Source organism: Amphiprion ocellaris, chromosome 7 (genome assembly GCF_022539595.1).
Source record: "Amphiprion ocellaris isolate individual 3 ecotype Okinawa chromosome 7, ASM2253959v1, whole genome shotgun sequence".
NCBI classification, from domain to species: domain Eukaryota; kingdom Metazoa; phylum Chordata; class Actinopteri; family Pomacentridae; genus Amphiprion; species Amphiprion ocellaris.
This window is the reverse complement of record NC_072772.1, coordinates 3,254,957-3,275,005: the sequence shown is the minus strand read 5'-3', so window position 1 is coordinate 3,275,005 and position 20,049 is coordinate 3,254,957. Positions and strand designations below refer to the sequence as shown.

At 39.2% G+C, this 20,049-nt stretch overlaps 1 long non-coding RNA gene across 1 annotated transcript; it reads right to left on the bottom strand.

Annotated features, from left to right (window-relative positions):
• Positions 1 to 7,326: 7,326 nt before the first annotated feature.
• LOC129349347 (uncharacterized) lies at positions 7,327 to 16,942 on the bottom strand. The gene is made up of 2 exons (XR_008602330.1): positions 16,840 to 16,942; positions 7,327 to 9,598 (listed from the first exon to the last, which is right to left on the bottom strand). It is a non-coding gene; the product is annotated as an uncharacterized LOC129349347 (long non-coding RNA).
• Between the last annotated feature and the right edge of the window lie 3,107 nt (positions 16,943 to 20,049).

The following is a 20,049-nucleotide window of genomic DNA, read 5'->3' as shown; positions in this document are numbered from 1 at the left end:
GTGTAAACAAACAAGCTATGATGTATTAGTAATTCAGCTTTGGGCTGTGGTCATTGTTTAAGTCTTTATAATGTGCTAATATGACCAGCTGCAGGCCATTCTGACTCGCTGGATGTAGACTGGGGGTATAAGCTTGTTGGCTGCACATTTCACATGTCTTACTCCCCTTCTGCTATCAATGTGCTACAGTTTTTTAAATCCCCTTCACTACATGAAACCACAACAACCTCCAGGCTTGCAAACTACCACTCCGAAAATTTCTGATTTAGCTTGTAAAATAAAGCAGCCCTGCTATTTTCCCCCTTTTCCAGGGGGTAAATTAGCCATTTTAATCACAGTGCTCACCTCCCTGGGTGCAAATGCTCCAACAAAGCAATTCCACCCATCACTACTTTGAGGGGGCAGCATCACTGCATCCTTGGCTTGGCTCTGCTCAACAGGTTAGTGATTGGTTTAAAGAAATACGAACAAGCCAGAGTGTTTTTTCTATAGCAAAATAATGAGGAGATGCAGCTATGTGAGACTAGCTGCACAGACAGAAGGTGGTGTTTTCATTTAATTCGTGGCAAATGGGAAACAATCGCATTTCACAAAATGTAACTATTCCTTTAATTTTTCTCTGTATTAAGACATAGGATTCCATTTAAGCTTATCCCCATGGAAATTAATGAGTGTGACATATCAGCCTTTTGATGGGACTCAGGGATCACTATAGACCGATGTAGTCCTTCTCAGTATGGACTCAATATTGCCTTTCATGGCTTTAAAGCACACATGTATTTTTACCCTTCTGTCACATTTTTACACACGGTTGACTCATTTTCAATGGTATATAAACTCCTGCATCTCTATGGAAACAGCACAACCATAGGTAGAATTAGAAATATCTCAAAAAATGTCCCTTATGCAGTATGACACAGTATTTTATTTCTTACATTTTCCATTATTTCGATACTTCTGCATACCCAGCTGAGTCATGACTTCTCAGTTATGCCAGGGAATGCAGATTTTCTAGTTTTTTACAGAATTTGGTTACTGTAGATGGTATATGTTAGGCTTATTTTTTTAATACGATATGCAGAAAAATGTGATTTGATAAAATATCGATATTTTAAACTTATATTTGGTTAACTGTCTTGACAAAACTGCACGTCAAACAAGATTAGCTCAAAGATGGTTGGAAAGTTAAAAATTCAAAGATTCTTTCTCTGATAAGTGATGTAATTTTGCTAGTTTTTTAAAGATTGCATGCATTTTAACCTCATAGGTGTGTTTTGTGGTTTTAGAGAGTTAATCAAGTTGCTAGAAACAAAATATTAAGAAGTTGGCACTTTTTGAATGGGGGTGAGTTGGAGCCAGCATCTAGTTACCATTGATGGCGTTGCCCTTTAAGGTGAATCTGCTTTGGCTTCAGCCTCGAGCCATGCTAGCTCCTCTTGGGACTTAAATATCAAAAACAGCCAAGTCCCTGGGAGTTTCGTTGATAAATGGTTGACTCATACTACATAGCTGCAACGTCTGTAATTCGATTCCAGGCCAGCTGGACTTTTGCTGAATATCACCCCCTCCTGCTGATCTCCCCAAATTTCAAGTGTTTATCACCACTGCCACTATCAATAATGTCTAAAATGCCAGAAAAGGAAAATAAATCCCAGTGAATTCTCAGGATAATTATACATGCATATCTCATCTTTAATAAATTAATTTCCTCCCTTGATCCTCCTTCAGTCTGGCACTGTGAATTGACTCCAGCCTTGATAATACTAATATCTGGCGTGTTTATCGCTGAGTGTGTGAACTGTCTGCTGTAATGAGATGTCATCCAATTACGAAAGTGGATAGGCCAAATCATCACAGTTTGTCTGAAACAAGTCAATACACACGATGTAGGAGATGAAAAGAGTAAAATGAGAGGCAAAAGTCTTAGAGACAAGTTGGAGATGACAGAGGGAAGGGAAGAAACAAGTAGAAGAGGAGGAGAGGGAGTTACAAAAGACAGGGCTGTGAGGGGTAGGAGGAGGTCTCATTCTAATGCCATTAGTGTCACTGTGCAGGAGGATCATATGACACAAAGTCATTACTGCTCTTTATTTATTTACCCTGACACGCTCGCACATAAATTCCACCATGTCACAGATCCTGTTGAGTTAGTTTGATCACAGAAACACTCCATAGCCAAACATCAAGCCAAACACACATATGCAAATTACATCTTTTACTGCTGAAGAAAACAAATGTTTGGGCTCAACTAATAGAATTATTCTGAATTAGTCTTTGTGAGTTACGACAACTTCTAAGAACATTATGCTTAACCAACAAACTATATAGAGTTGAGGGGCATTAGGCTTTTGCAATTCAAGGTATTTTTAATTAATACTTAAAATCTGGAAGAATAAGCAAGTTTTTTAATGTGATCGCATGATTGATGAATTAGGTTTTTGTTTTTTTTTTTTGCATCCATGCATTCAGTTGTGAGAATAGGTTCTCTGGATTAGCACGTTTCTGAATGCTCATAACATGCTGCCAGTCCAGTCTAGGCTGCAGCCTCTGGGCCTGCCTTCTCATGTCATCTCAGGGTGTGTAAGCCTCCAGACCATATGGGATCTGAGGGGCTTAGTGGACCTCCAGCCAGCCCCCCCCGCCTCGGAGGGCCTACTGTCTGAGGGGAATTCTGGGAGGGCATCGCCGTCATCTAGTCAGCTGCTTCAAACTTCCAGTCAGGAGAATAAAACACTGTGAGAGGTTGTTATCTTTTCCACTTTCCCTTTCCCTCCTCCTCCTTCTTCTTCCCCCTTCTCTCCTCTGTCTAATTTTTTTAAGCCCTGACATTTTGCATATTTGTAAGTAAACATAATTCATTGCTTGTCTCAACACAGTGTGAGCTTGTTGTGTAATTATTATTTGCTTTGTGATTTGTGGATCTCAGCAATCCAGGATGGGCAGATGGCTCTATCTTGCTCACCAGTGACTCTTCGTCTCTTCCTTTCTCTTCTTCCTCCTGCCTGCAAATGTTCATGTGTGAGCCTACATGTCTTTGTGTCTAAGTGTGAGGGGTTTGTGTGTGTTGTTTTAGGAACATCTACTCTGTGGACCATATGGTACAACACTGCCTGCTGGGCAAAGATAAATCCCGCATGCAAAGGCAGCAGAGACACCAGTGCACACACACACAGAAACACACACACAGGCTTCACACAATTAGCCCAACCTCAGTATCATGTACTTGTATTGTGCATTGTAATTAGTCTGCACCTTCCCTTCTGTTGTTGTATAACAGTGGTACCCAACAGGCCTGTCTTGTGTTCATCTGTCAGTCTCTGCTCTCCTCACCGTCTTCCCTCCTCCTCATTTAATTCTTCCTCTCTGGCAGATTTGCTTTCTACCTGCCTATACTTGTCTACATCTCACGCTTTCCATCTTTGCTCCAAAGCAACTTGCCTCCCAGCTTACCTTAGTCATCAGGCCTTTCTTGAGCCATAAAGCACAGGTCCACTTGTACCGTCTTCCCACACATCCATATGGAAGTTTGTTTTTTTCAATTTGCCGCTTCAGAAAGTTGCGCCTCTTTCTTTCTCCCTCTGTCAGTTTCTCTTCCTCCATCTCCATGATTGCTTGTACTTATAAACAGTCAACTCTTGCAACTATTGGGTCTTTTTTTCTAAGATTTAGCCACCAGGAAATAAAACTGTACTCATGGAGTGAATTTATACTCAACATGAGCAGTCAGATGATTGTGCAGATTTGAAACTAAGCATTAACACAGAAGAGAAAACAAACATAAAAGATAATATCTATATCACATCTGCAAGATTACACTGGCTTCTGTTATCTGGCAATTAGGCATTATCATTCACATTGAAGGATGCTTTTTTGTTTTTTTCCCAAATACAGCAAACTTGTCGCAGTGGTACCATGTTCCACATTACAGTGTTCAAGACTATGAAAATAAGTTCAGATTAATTTGATTAATTTTGCACTCAAAATGTAAAATGCAGACTTAGTGTTCACTATCACTCAAGATTTTCAAGTATGTTAAATAATTTTCATACAATATGAACTCTAATAGAAAGCATCAACGGTCTGAAAGTGTAAAACCAAATGCAAAAAAAAAAGTAAAACACAGCATGCATTTTATAAATGTCCGAAAATTCCCAAACTATTTCTAGTAAAGAAGTTCACACTTGCAGGGACACTGGTGTAATACTTTAACCTGTTAGGTGGTTGCATGTTCCAGTCTGTCTGTCTGTCTGTGCTTTATACCTGCACAGACTTGCTGCAGAGCCAGACTGCATAATAAAAAAAAGGGAAGGCCACTAAAATCAAAATACTCCAAAGCTCCCACGCTTCTCCTCTGGTCGGGCTTTCTCTCTCAGATTAGGCAGATCACATAAAACCATTTACCTCTATGTCTCTGAACACCAGGGTAAACAATGAAACATGCTGTTTCCTTTAGAAATGTGGGGGGAGACAGACTCCAAACCCCCTTTGGCACAAATCCTCCACCCCCACCGCATCTTGTGCCACAATGTCTGCTAACTGTCTAACGTGGTAACATGGATGAGGGCACAGCTGGAAGAGAAATGGAAAGAGACGTACAAAGAGGAGGGCGGTGCAGGAGGCGAGGCAGTTAGAAGCTGGTTAACTGGGACTGTTTTTTTCTGACGTTTTTTTGCAGCCAGTCAAACAGATACATTCAGGGATGAAGTGAGAAATACTGAAGAGGGAGGTTAAGGATAAATAGACGGGCACAGGAACAAAAGCACCGGCATTCGATATGAAACAGAATTTCAGAGGTAGCCCACTAGCTTAGTCACCATGACAACAACACACTTAAACCACCATTTAATTGGTGCTGTCTGCACTTGTCTGTTGTATCTCAATCCGCTCCCTCTACATACAATATATAATTATACTGCGATTTGTGGGCATTATGAACCAGCACGGACCTGCTTATGATATGGTATATATCATTGTGTTTGCTCTGTAATGTAATATAGTGATACAGATCAACTTTCTATTACTGCCACATCAGATTAGGCGTGAATTTTTGGATCACAATAATAACTAACTGTGAAATGCAAAGGTCAGAGATGTGATGCCTGTAGTATTAAATATTTATTTTACCAGACAGAATGTAAGGATTGAAATGTGAGGATCTTTTTGAGAGAATTTAAGGTGAAAGGTGACAATAATTTTGAAAAGTCAAACAGGGCAGGATATCAGTAAATCTTCTCTTTAATGACAGTTTATTGTTGCAATGGTAGGTACTTTTCTGTATGAGCGTGTCTCATGATACTGACATCTGATTTTATTCCTAAAATCTGCTCTTACTGGACATAAGATTAGCTCTCAGCTCATTTTCTACAAAATTTGATTTCACTGTTCGAATGCTTGGCCTACAGGCAACCATTGCACTGAATTTTCTGTTCCTTCTGTCATGCACATAGCATTTGCATGACTAGTTTAACAAGCAATTAAGATCCAAGCGATCAAAAAATTTTTTTTCTTTAGAAGTTTTTAGGTTGAGGCTTGCTTGCAGAGTAGGTGGTCTAATAGACAGGTCTGGCTTCAGGCTTGCACACAAAATTTAAGTTTGGCGAGCGTAAAACAGAAAAGGATGTTTTTGGTTCTGATATTTCTCTTCAATTACACCCTCATCTTCATCCTCTGGCTGATTATCTTTTGTTTCTGGGTATATTTTTAGGTGTACACACTTCACAACATGTGAGAAAATTGAGAAAGAGAATTAAAAGCAAGCTGTGGCGATGGTAGCATGTTTGGTGAAAGGCAATTTACTGTTTCTCAAGGTGCAGAGCTCTGAATGTGTCTCTCAGGCTCCCTATGGGTTATTTGTCTATTTTCAGAGAACTGTAGGCGGTAAAGAGTAAGTGTTCAAGCCAGGACAAGATGGAGATGTTCTTCTAAGAATGTAACAGCTGCTGTTATCCAGTCGCTCTGCTTTTTCCTCTGGTCTCTTTTCATGTATGAAGCAGATTCATGAGGCTGCAAAACTGAAGATGAAGGGTTTTCAATACACTAACTTCCACAATAGCAAGAAATTAAAGCTCTCTAACTAACCTCAAGCATAGATTTCTTTGTGAATGGCATATATTTAGTGCAATGATGTGTTTTCTTCACATTTTTATATGTTCTGTTTAATCAAAGCATTGGCTCCATTTGTGGCAACTTTACTTTTCCATATACTGGGTTTTAATAAAGTCAGAGGGGGAAAAAATTGCATAAAGATGTTCAATTTTAAGGTATTTGTCTGTTAAAAAATGCGACTTTTAGGACTCCAAACAACAAAGAATAAAGCCAGTGTCAATAAGACACAAATGTGAATAGAAACATTAGGAGAAGGTAGCGAGGTTTTATCAAAAAACATCCAGTAGGTGTTTTGATGTAAAAACACCCAGACTCAGCTGTGCATTCCTGTGAAGTGAATTCATTCCCCATGCCTCCTGGGGAACACACACCAACACACACACTCTCCCTCACACACACATTCTGCAGTTTTGTGACTGTGTCTGAGCCTGCAGTTGATAAGATAGGCTTGGGTTACACGGCTCGCAGGCAGATACTATTGTAGCCGTTGGCAGGAAACTGAAACAGGGTGGGATGGTGCGGCTCCAAATTTACGTCGCCGTTTGTGTCAACGTGTATGTGATGCTTGTTTGAACATTTGCCCTCTCCCCTCCTGTCGAACACTTTCCAAATGATTTCCCAAATTCACTGTTTTCCCCCTTGATGAATGCTTCCAGTCACTCCTGGACTGAGTGGGCTCTTGTGCTCTGTGTGAATGAATGTGTCTGCCCCCAAAAAAGAGTAAAGAGAGAGGAGCCATACTGTAGGTCAGTCTGCATTCTGCCATTTGGCCACCAGACGGGACAGTGGGGCGACTGTACTGGCTGGCACTATTGTATTCTGATGAATGAAGGCCCTGTCATGGACCCACAAACACACTGACCTCGCTCTGTTTTCTATTCAAGCCTCTGGTTTCAAGAATTGTGTTGCATATTATTCAAAATATGTAATTTTCCACATACTTCATATATGAGAAGTCATAAAATTGTGTGATAATAATAATATATTCAATAAGTGAAACACATTTCCTATGTGATAAATTTGCATACAAATCCAGGACAAATAATGTGAAATTAAATTCAGATGTGCTTTTCTGTGTGGAAAAGTGGTTCACAATTACATTCAGTAACCAGATTTTAGGTCACTGAATTAGTAATTAGGAACTAATTCAGTAATTTAACGTGCCTCAGCATACTTCACAAAAGTTGTAATATTGTGTTTCTGTTGAAACGAGAGAGGCGCTGAACGTAATGGTAGTTTAATACAGCCTTCATGGGACAGAGAATTTATCAGACACACTTTTTGCTATTTTTGCCTAATATGCTGACAGCTGATGCTAGAACTATTATGCACACATCAAACAAGCATTAAAAAATAACAGGAATAAATTTTAAGCAGATTAAAACCAAAACATCAAAGCGCAAATATAACATAACATAAAAGTGCGTGATGTATAACATGGTAGTCAGTTAAGTATTTTGTTGATCCAGAGGGAAATTCAAGAAACCAGCAGCATATTAAACATATAATACAGAAATATAAAATAAGAGCACAGCACACAGGGTATAGAGGGACATAATAACGTACAATGAAGTACATGATATAAAAGAGCAAACAGTGTGTCAGATAGCAAAACCAATGGAATATAAAAGGCGATCATAGCACTCTCAAGTCCAAGCAGTTTCTGGGTGTTTTTTTTTTTTCGCTCTTGTCACATTTATATTCATTCTAGGCTCAGTTTTCACTGCAATATAAATTCCTGAACATCTATGAAAACAACATGACCATAGCTCGAAATGGAAAGAGCTCAAAAATATCTTCTGTCTGTATGATAAACTTCTATAGATTATACAAAAAGGAAAAATGAAAGTTGAATTTCTTTGGAGACTTATTTTACAAAAAACTAAAGCACCTGGAATCAACATGTATAACATTTTCCAGGTGCCCACAGCTTCAACTAGTATTGGAAAAAGAATATTATGCGTATTATATATATTTTACGTCTCACATTTTTGAAACCTTTACAAGCTTGGCGTCAACTCTAGAATGATATTTTTCCATGCTGAATGTATCGTCCAACAACTTTCTAACAATTGGTTCCTCTGTATACAGTTAATGGGCCGTGCTGCGTTTATTTATTGATTAAGTATGTTCTATTTTGCTCTCAGCCTCTCCAATTTGTTTCCAGACTTTTCTCCTTTCTGCTCTGTGTAAACACAGCCTGTAGTTCAGCTGAATAGTCTGAGTTTTTGTCACGTGACTGTTGGTCACAGTTAGTGAGTTATTCATAGGTTTTTAGTTGCACCAATGAATGCAGAATTTTATTATTTTTTACTAAATCTGCTAAGTGCTAACGGTTTATTTTTGGCAATTTTTTGAACACCACGTGGAATAAAGAAACATCAATGAAATATTATGATTTTAGGCTTAGATATGGTTAATTTTAATGATTAATCCACATGTCACACATGATTGGTTAAGGGGTAATCCAAAAGTGTAAAATCCAAGGATTGTTTTTGTTGTTACAGTTTTTGACTCTGACAAACGGTGTCATTTTTGTGTTTTTATTTGTTTGTTTTTTTAAAGATAGCATGACTTTCAGATGATCAGGTTGGTCTTGGGGTCCTGAGGGTTTAATATAATTGTGGACAATTAAATATGTAAGTCGAACCTGTCCTAATTTCTTAGTATAGTAGTAGAATTTTGATAAATATTATACATAGTTGTTATCTGTGGCATTGTATAGATTTATATTTCTCAGAGTATTGGATAGAAACACATTTTCATTCCAAGAAGTTTGGGTGAAACCAGGATATAAGGAAGAGAGTGATGGTATGACAATGACAATGTCGGTCTAAGCCACTGAAAACTGTGTGGTAAATAAGTCTATAAATTCCTCATGTTTGACTCATAATGTAAGTACATCATGTTAAAATGTTGAAAACTGTATGGTTTTGTTGGTGTATTGTCCTCAGATACCCACTGTGAAAGTGACAAGTGTCCCACAGAGGATACATCTAGGCTATGGAAGAATCCACATGACTCAGTGTCAGGTGTTGCTCTAAATCTCCAATGAACACATTGCAAAACATCAGACCACAATTGTTATGACTCCAGACATACAAAGAAGACTAGCTCTATCTTTGACTAGGTGTTATGACTCACTTTCCAAATGCAGACAGAGCAAGCACTGAACATCAGATATTTAGAATCAAAGTTTTATTCTTTATCTTCACCTCATGTGTAACCTGTGATAAATGGAATAACAGTGGTGCCTGATTTTCATGACAAAACGAGCTGCTATGACTGATCCACGTCAGACCAAGAACTGAGTGTACTAAAAGCATCACTACCTGCATTCCAGAGAAAATGAACCCTGTGGCCCGTTTTACATGCAGGTTTGAAATACAGGTTGAGATGTGAAAGGGCGTCATGGTGAAGGGCTCCATTAGTCTGTGGGGCTCGCAGTCAAACAGCTCGTCTGGGAGTGGAGGCTGTCTTCCAATGTGGCATCCTTAGAGAGAGTTAGATAAAGGAGGGGTTAGCAGAGTGTGGATAGATGACTCACAGTGTGTAGGAGCAGGAAAAATAGATTAGAGTCTGTGGACCCTCAGGCTTTTTATTTTATCTTGTATTGCGAAAGAGTGAACAAACAACAAAAATGAAGATAAGAATGTTGCTTAAACAACAGATCTATCTGTCTATCTATCTATCTGTCTATCTATCTGTCTGTCTGTCTATTTATCTATCAGTCTATCTGTCTATCTATCTGTCTGTCTTTCTATTTATCTATCTGTCTATCTATCTGTCTGTCTGTGTATTTATCTATCTATCTGTCTATCTGTCTGTCTTTCTGTCTGTCTGTCTGAACTATATGATTTCTGTTTTCCTTCCTCTCCTTCCCTCTGTGCTGCTGTGTGGGTGTTAAGTGTCAGTCAGCAGAGCTTTTACATTGTTCTGAGATGAAGAGCAGGAAACTGCATTATGGCACAACTCATTATATGACTGACATGAAACAAAAGGAGGCATACATGCAAGTTCTTGGATGCCAATGATAAAGAAAGTGATCATCTTTAATATTTTCTCATAGATATTGTCTTTTCTTACTCAGATTGGATTTTGAGATTACACATCTTAAACAGAAAGCCATTTGACATGACTCTACCTTCCGTCATAGTATTGGAAATGCTCATATTTGGAACTGAATGCATCTATTTTGACCATTTTTGTCTCTATCATTTATAAAAATGTAGTTCTACTGTAATTTGCTGAAATGCTATATGAATGCAAGCTTTCTAGTACCACTGTACCTGTTTCACTTTTGAGCATCTGTTTACTTACAGTTTAACTCATACTAGTGACTAAAAATCATAAGCTTTATACCTCTGATGCATCAATTTTCAATTTTCTTTTTCTCAAATACAGGTTCTCCAACAATTTAGTATTGCACCTCCAGAAAGTCAGGTGCATGCTGTTACTCATACTGGTACACTTTTCTTGTATTCGTAGCATTCTCAAACTCAAAACAATCCCACAACCAACACCACACAATGGATTACCTGCAAAAGCTAGCAACTTGCTCAAAATCCTTAGTTTATCTTTGAAAAGCTAACATCAGTGAACATGGTGGTACAATCAGAATGACAGATCTTTGTGTTACTGTATACAAAGCATAATGTCAGTTTATTATTGTGTGTATTTTCTGATGTAAACAGTGGCTATGGTTTTGATGTCAATGACTGAATGCACAAGGTTGCACTTTTTATGTATAGAATATTTTAGTTTCAGCAGTACAAAGTTGTGCATCACTGTCTGTGTCAGATTAATGGTGAGAGACAGGACGGGATTCACGTTTTTCCCTTTATTGTTTGTACTGCAATTTGTTGACAAGCCATGTCATTGCAATACAGAAAAGACAAAGACAAGACTGTGTTACAGCACAAAGGGAAAAACATACATCACAGCAGACACCTGCAGAGGCTGAATAAGACTTTCCAAAAGATTCTTGCTGTGCTGAGATATCCACTGTGATGTGGATGAGAATCTGTGGCCTGAAAGACAGAAACATCAGGAGTTGTGGAAACACAGCACTATAATTTACCATACAGCGCTGCATGTACAGCTACGCCTTAGGAGTCTTTCCTACGTCTACATTATAATTTTGCATTTGTTTTTCTTTGTGCTGTGCACTGCTGTAAAACTGTCTTTTATTTTTCTGCATTGCAATGACCTGGTCATCGCAGGACAGTTTTACAAAATAAAATCTAATCAAATATATGTGCAGAAAATATGCTTGATGTAATATGGAAACTGGTTCCTCTATTATGCATGTAACGACTTACACAATAGATTAATGCCTAGATGTTTTGGAGGGTAAGACTGTTCCACAGAGAACCAATATAATGCATTTTGATCAGCATGACATGAGCAATTGATTATGCAGGAAGCTTGCATGAATGTGCCCAAGCATCTGCAGTATGTTCTAAAGAATGAGAAACTGGTTTCATGATGCATAATGTGCCAAAATGACTTCATGCTGTAGAGCTTGAATAAGTACTTATAAGAATTTCAGTTCTGATCTAAGAAATGTACTAAAATGACTGAGAAAAAAACAGCAAATTCTCTCATTTTTCAGACTTTACACCCCCAGGTGATAACACTGGGTTTCTGTCTGAAGTCTGGAGCCTAACTCAAGATAACCCTGATGATATCAAAAGGATTATTCTCCCAGACTTGAGAGAACTACTCCGGAGCCACAAAAGACATTATGCAATCATTTTCACAGGATCAGTGTAGTAGCATCTCCATGACGAGTACACTGATCTTCTCATCTCTTCTCACCCAGTGTTATGTAACTGCAAAGTGCTGGAGTAGGCTAATAACAGCACATGCAGGTGGATCTTCCCAATGAAAATTCATGATCATTCATGTCCATATGATCTGAGATTTTTTGGTATTACATTCCGTGCCTTTCTTTTTAAACAAATAGTGAAAGACTCAGTAGCTTGCATGTAGGATGATACCCATGTTAAGTGAAGTGGCAGAGAAGGACAACACTATACAATAGCACTAGATATATGGATATTTTTTGGCCATTTTATGGTGTGAAGCACTAAGCCATGGGTCCAAAAACAGCTTTTACTGTCTATTGCAGACTTTATTTTTACTCGACCGTTTCTGCGCCCAAAATCTCTGTGTGGATTTTATGCATTATACTGGTCTTTCTGAAAGGACTATAATGAGACAAACCTGGAGGGCCATTTTTGACCATAGTGTACAAAAACACAGTCATCTTTCTTGTCCAGGGTGTACCTATTCCATGTTTTTACACAAATAAAGCTACAATATTTTAGGTGCAAAAGAATAAAAGCATTCAGTGAGCCAATCTGTATTACTAGTAAAGTAGAAATTTTAAAGGAGGTGTTGCTAGTCCTAAAGAGACATATATTTTTTTACATTGGTTCAGCTTTGATAGATGTAAAACTACACATATGGGATTCTGCTCTGCTCAGTGATGATGCAAAAATTCATAAGCGCCTGAAATCTTAATTTACTCTTCACTATCGCTCAGTTGAGTGTTGATTATTCAGGACTACCGCTTTAATAGTTGAGGCATGAGCTCACTTCTTTCAGTGATGAGCTCATGCTGCAGGGTCTTTTGTTCCATCATGGGCAAGATTGCTTCTTTTAAAAACCCATCTACCTGTTCCTCACTGGCCTGACTTACGATTTCAACCTCACAGATCCCCCTGAATCGTTTTAGTCACGCTGCAGTGGAGGGCGTAAATTTGTCAGTGATGTCAGTCTGCGTGGCCCTGATGATATCATTGTTTTCGTGGAGCTTAAACAGTCTTAAATCATCAACTGTAAATGTCTGCAGCACTCTGCAGATTTTTGACTATGTGACAGTGACTTCATGCTATGGCCTCAATCTCAGAGTGTGCACTGTGTCAATATATCCCGCAGTTTATTTCCAGAAAATTACATTTGGAGAAGGACAGGGAAAATTTCCACTCTGCTGCTTTCATAATGTGTCACGAGAGCTGGAAAGAATTGACAGGGTGGTGAGTGTCGTGTCTCTCCTCAAGCTGTTGATTGTATCCAGTTTTTGTCTCACAAGGTATGTGACAAAAGATGTGTGGGCTTTTGACCAAGGAAACATGGACCCAAAAAAAAAAGAGCAGACAACAGTGCCTTTATATTGGAAAATCGTACAACTCTGGGGGTTGAAAACCAGCTGAAACACAAGGAATTTAGCCCTGAGGAAGACGATGTGAGCAGATGATAGAGAATGGGATGCTGCCAAATTTGTCAGTGGCAGACGTGGCATGTTGGGCAGAACTGTCATTCAGCGGTATTCTGGGCCGCTCAGGAACAGTGGATCTATGGCAAGCTGAGAGGTGTGGGAGGGAAGGCTGACAAGAGACGGAGAGGAGGGATCTATTCAGAGAGATTCTCTGTGTTATGACTGAGTGACAGCAGAGTGAGGTGCGTGAGATGGATGTATATTCAAGCGATTTATAAGGATAGTCATGTTGAGCATGTTGTGTGCTCACGTCAAGCAGATGAGAGTTGTCAAAACTGGATGATTTCTTTTTGCTTCTTCATGACAATGTGTGTATGCGTGTGTGTGTGTGCGCTGTGGTTGGACTGAAAAGAGGAATTTTGTCCGACACACAAACGCACAGCTTCTTTAACTGCAGCAACTTTGTGAGCTCAGATTGGCCTACAGTAACCTCAATAATAATCAGCATCAATAGACTTTGACTCACAACCTTGTCACCAAGAAAAAGAGAGAAAAAAGAGGGGAAAAAGAAGAAATATGGAAGAAGGGAAAAGAACATGCAATGAAGATGCCTGAGGAAACTGGGCTGGAAGAGGCCTGAAATAGCCTTTGGCGCAGTATGACTAAGACTTTAATTGCAGAGGGACTGAGATGTGGCACTTGTGTGTGTATGTGTGTGTGTGTTTGCTTGTCTGCAACGTGTTGCTGCTTCCTTGTTTATTTCTAGTACAAAGATCTCACTTGTTTGGGGAAAATTAGCGTCATGACTGTGTCCTCCCTCATTTACCTGTCAGCTGGTTCTGAGCTTGTGTGTCTGCATGGTGTCTACTGTGTGAGAAAACTAAACAAAGATATATATTTTTTTGTGTTTGTATCCTGTATGGAGTAAATTTTTGCTGCTGTTTGTTGACTTCCTGCCCGAACACTCACAAACACAACCGCTTTACAATACACTGGCATTCCTGCCTATCTTTCACGCTTTTTATTCCACATGTAACACTATTTCTGATGCACTGAGCTCCACAAGAGCATTATGTTCTTTCTCCATCCATCTCAGCATCTCTGACTTTCTGCCACCAGGTGAAGCTGCAGGGTAAATGATATGTCTGTTGTTGCTTTGTAAGTGTGTGTTTCATAAAGGTGTGAACCTTGGGAGTTGTGTCTTGGCTCTAGGAAATCCCAAAGGTAAGCAATTGTCTCTAATTACCGCCAACATATTGCTAATGAGTCTCAGTTGCTACAGCAATTTACCTAAAATACAATTATGTATCAGTAGCTGCTGGGAAAGTTCCATTGAAGAGGTTTTGCACCGATATTAGGAATCACAGTTCATCAGTGTTTTCAATGAACCAATAACAGAGTTTCATTTTGCAGTTCAGTGAAGTTCTGTCGTCCCTCCGGCAGTGTGAAGAAACTTGGGTGGGAAAATGATTCAGACATTTACATTTTCTTTCCCACAGTCACCAGTCCATTATCATGAGGAAGTGATGCTATCGTGCTTCCTGATGGCTTCGCTGGTGCCCCTGTTGTGTGCATGTTGAGCATGTGTTTATGTATGTGTGCTTATATGGGTGTGTCGCAGTAAATGACATCTGAGTGAAATCCTCTTTATTGTAATCTTTGTCAACACGGGAATACTTGTGAACTGATGCATGACAGAGCACAGAATAATAACTTTCTTCTTCTCCTTAGTGTGTTTTAACTCTTTTAACCTATAAATATGTCAACAGAGTAACTTTATTTGACAAAAAAAAGAGCCCTAGCACTCTAACCAACATTGCCATCTGTGCAGGCATTCCCAAGACAGACTGAATCTCCGATTACCAATGGCCCATAAACACACCTGGCAGCAGAGCTTAGCTGAAACAATACCTGAGTCAACTGCTCTTACCCTCGTTTCTCACAATAGCCTCGTCCTCATGCAAACTTTGTCCAGACTAGCCCCAGACAGTGTGCTTCTGCTAAAAGGTGTGGGCTGCTGCACCAATGCAAGGACAGATTTTATTTAATTAAAGGCTTCGTTAAGCAGCTTTTGAGAAGAGTAATTAGTTGACTTGATGGGTTCATTGAAGCGGAGGCAGGGAGTTGGGGGTCGCACGGGGTCATGAGGGGTGGACTGAACGGGGTTGACGGGGATGGGGGGTCGGGATAAGTCAGGGGCTGTAGGAGGAGGAGGAGCTGAGGTTGCGTGATAAGAAAACAACTAAAGGCCTTCGAATTAAGAAGCTGGGTAAGATAGCTGATGATAGGCCAGAAATGCACAGAAAAACTCATACAGCAACCAAATGTTGGTAGTGGATTTGAGAAACCTTTTTGTTTATTATGGTGGCTTTTCATTAGTTTTATTTATCAGCTGAAATATACAGTACAGATCAATGTAGAGTGTGAGTCTGTACATGTTTTTATAATGTGTTTTTTTTGTCTAATTCTTAGTTTAATACAATGAACTTCGGTTAAAATGAGCATGCTAACACAATAAGGTGTATTCATTACACTGGCTTAGCATCATCACATTAGCTTTGTCATTGTGGGCATGTTAGCATGAGCTGCTAACATGACTATAAACTACATATGCATGCAAAATATTCCTTACTTTCATATATCATTATTTGTACATTAAAGCCGTTAGTTTCAAGTTATGCAAGCATTAAAATAGTAACAGCTGTGTTTCTATAAAAGAGAAAAAATGTCATCTCTGCCCATTTAATTGCACTTTAAAAAAACAAACTGTTTCTCTGTGTGCTGATCTTAATGCATGCCTTTTAAGTTGCTGACACATTTTTTCTTAGATTCCATTGAGTCACTTTATCATGTTGCTGTCAAAACCTACTTTGCTTCAGATTGCAACATCTGTGGCAACTTAATAAGCTCCACTGGGGCTTTTGGTAATACCACCTTCAGACTGCCATTCATAAAACAGTGGGCTGTACTTCATTTATATTTCTGTCTTGTAGAGCTTTTAAGAAAATGCTTGGTTTCTTCTTGTTGATTACAAAAACAAGAACTGATCAGCGAGTACAGCTTATTGACTCTAGCAGTTTAATACACTTTCAGACCAGTGAAGCAGCATAATAGATCAATGTGAACATCAAATAGCACAGTTTGTCTTGTAAACACAGTAATTATTTAACCAGACCAGATGGACCAGATGGGCTGAAAAATACAATATGCTAAAAAATGTTTTAAATTCACTGAATATTTATTTGTTATATATCTGACAGTTTGCAGTGACAGGAGTATAGTCAGATGGACTTCAGGGAGATCAATCAAAAGGGGGAAAATGACACAGATCAAATATTTTAAATTGAAAATTCAAGCATCTGCAAGTACATTTCCCTCATTTCAATCTCGTACTTTCTAAATATGCCTTCTACTGATTACAAATGCCATTATTTGACTTGGCTGGGCAGTATTATAATTCTAAACAATGCTGCTAATCTATTAGGAAACAGATCCAAACAAAAACTTACCATAACAGGCCTGCTAGAGCTGCTTCTTACACTTCTAACATGGACAATCATATAGGTGTCACTCTCAGCTTTGATCTAATTCAGCTTTCTCTATCCGTGCCCAGTAGTGCATGTCTCAATGCTACATCTACTGCAACACGCCAAACTTGATGGCATCATCATCCTGGGGCAAACAGCCAATGAGAACCCACGGGGGAGAGTCAATCACGGGTCATTGCAGTAATGTTAGCCAATCAGCATGAGCCAAAAGGCCAGTAACCATGGTGATTAGCCTGGGTTCAAATACGTGCATATGTGGCAGATGCCCCCTGTGTTGGTTCCATATGCACTTCTGTACATAGACAGGCCTGCTGCATTAATGCTGTGATGTGGGTGGCTATATGCATGAAGAGGCACAGAGCTGAGCTGTTATCAGCTCAAGTGAACTCACTCACACCACACACACTGAGCTTTTGTCCCAGTTTCATAACATATGGTTTATGCATACACAATGCGATCAATGCATGTATTAGACATGCTTTTTCTCCAGTTTCTAAATGCATTTTTCTATTTGCCACACTGTTTTTTTTTTGTTGTTGTTGTTGTTTTGCAGCCATTATAACTTATAGCTGTGGTAATTACAGTCGTTAGCTCTCCTCAGTATTGTTCTTCGAGAGGATGGATGAGGAGACATGTGGGTGGCATTGAAGGGTGAGGGGAGGGGAAGCAAGGACAGCAAGCAAACAGCACTGCTGAGTAGGAGAACTACAATGGGCTGTGAGTCAGAGGAAAAACAGGAGCAAGGAAATAGAGAGAGGTATGCTCACAAAAGGTCACTGTGTGGAGGGCTTTTTTAAAATGCCAGAAGACTGAGAAAGCTCAGAAATGTTGTGCACAAAGTGTCTCCCTGTGTGGTGGCTTTAATATTCATATCTAGCAAAAAAGGACTCAAGCAGGTAACTCGGGATGAAGACAGAGTAGAGGGTGTTACTGAATCCAAGGAGAAACATGAAAGTATACCGACATAACTGTGAATTTCTAATCCTAAAAAATACGTTCAAACAGGTTGTGTTTGACAGATAGTGGACAATTTTTGCTAAGTGTTACTCCTTGCAGTTTGCTCCAACAACACAGTTGCACTTCTAGTCTCTCCTACTTTGCCATTCAGTGATTTCTTTGCCACATCGTCATCACAATGAGTTATTATCTGACCCCTGAATTCCTGACTCCTAAGACTAGACACACTGTTGTTACTCCCATTGTCTGTGACTAAATTATCTGAATTATACGCTGTGCTACTTTTCACAACCAGCAGCACAACACACACCACAGACATCCAAACTATCCATACACACAGCTGTGCCATTGACTTTCTTTCCCATCTTCTGCCAGTGTGTGTTTAGCGGGTGATTCTTGTCTACACACAGATACAGTTATGTAGCCAATTCAGGACCAGAGTGCTACTAACGGTTCTGGTTCATCTGAGTCCTTTTGAATTAGATATTACCATATATCTGACTTTATCAAGAGCTTTACTCATGTGTATTTATACACTGAGGTATATTTTTGATGTGCATTCTTCTAAAATCAGCCTTTAACAGACCTACTGCAAGTGAAAAACCTCCCACCTTGCAGTTCCTGTAAATGTTCAAATGAAGTCTTGTGTCTTCATTCAAGAAAAGCCCTGATGTTTGCTTTTATTCCAAACAAATAAGCCGATTTCTCCATGTGTCTGAAATATGATTTCAAAACTTAGCATTGCAAACTGTTGCAGAGATTACTTTCCAGCCAAGTCTGACACAGTTTTATGCAAATACACCTGGCAGCAGCGAACACTTCAGGTTAAACCCTGCAGGTTAAGCAGCTTAAATACAAAAGAACGAAGGCTAAAGCAATAATCCTTGGCACTTAGTATAACAAGATATTCCTTTATTTCTGTAATGTACACTGCATTTAGGCTATAAGCCTATTAATGCATTTTTTCTGAGTTTTTCTTTTATTTTCTTTTACAGCTTACTTTTTTTTCTTTTCTCTAAACAAGGATTTGAATCAGAGGGATGGTTTAATATACTTTGGGGGATAAACGTAGTAGCTGCTATGAGGAAACCAACCTGGAGGGACCAATGGAAAGCATTTTTATTTAAGATCTATTCATAGAGAGGAAGCTAGCTAGACCACTTACATATGTAGAGATACCTTGCATGACTAAAATGCATTTTTGAGTCAAGAGGAGGAATGCAGTGGTACACAAAGGTAGGTTTTACTGCTTTCTGCTCTTTGCCTTTTTGTCCAGAAACCACCAAATCTGATAAACCAAACCAAACAGAAGGACCAAACAGCAGTGATGCTCCTATGAGTCGTTTTCAGACAACAGGGGAAAACAATCTATATGGTAGTCTAAAGGTACTTCTGCATTCAGAAGAATTCGTTCCTCCAACCGATTTGCTCAATTCAAAAACTGAGCTATGATCGATGCACAGACCAACAAACCTCCACCATACTTCACAAAAAGCACAGTTTAGTTGTTTCAAGCAGACATTTACATTCTTCAGTATAATTAATTTCCCCCAAATGACTTTTTTCTCTCATTAATGCATGCAAGGCTACATGGTTCTGGGTCCAAACCTGCTGATCATCTGTGTCCTCCTTGTGTGAAGTTGGCATGTTCTTCCTTTGCATGTGTGGCTTTCCCCTGGTGCTGTGGCACCCATAGTCCAAAGACAACTGATGATACTAAACTGGCTGTAGGATGGTTGTCTGTCTCTTTGTGTTATCTCTGTGATGGACGAGCGACCTGTCCAAAGTGTCCCAAGCCTCTGGTCTGAAGTCAGCTGGGACAGCCTCCAACCTTCTCCAACCCTGGACAGAATGAAGTCCTCTACTGCATTTTCACATAGCAATCAGAAATTTCCCTATGAGTTTATTGCCTTTTCTCGAAACATTTGTGTTCTGTTTATATCAGTCACATATAGCTTTATTTCTCCTTCCAGGTTGTCTTTTCATTTTCACTACGTTAACCTGAGTTCATTTAAACATTCACAATAAATGGCTGTGAATCACACTTTGTTCAGACAAGAAACAAAAGCCCTTGCAGACAGATAAAGCTTTATCAAGCTTTGCTGTGTGGAAAAATAAAAAACTGGAGAAGCCAAAGGTTTTTAGCTCAACCTGAAAAATTTTAGTATGGCTGCTCTGTAGACATAACTTTTTTCTTGCTCTCCACTCCTTTAG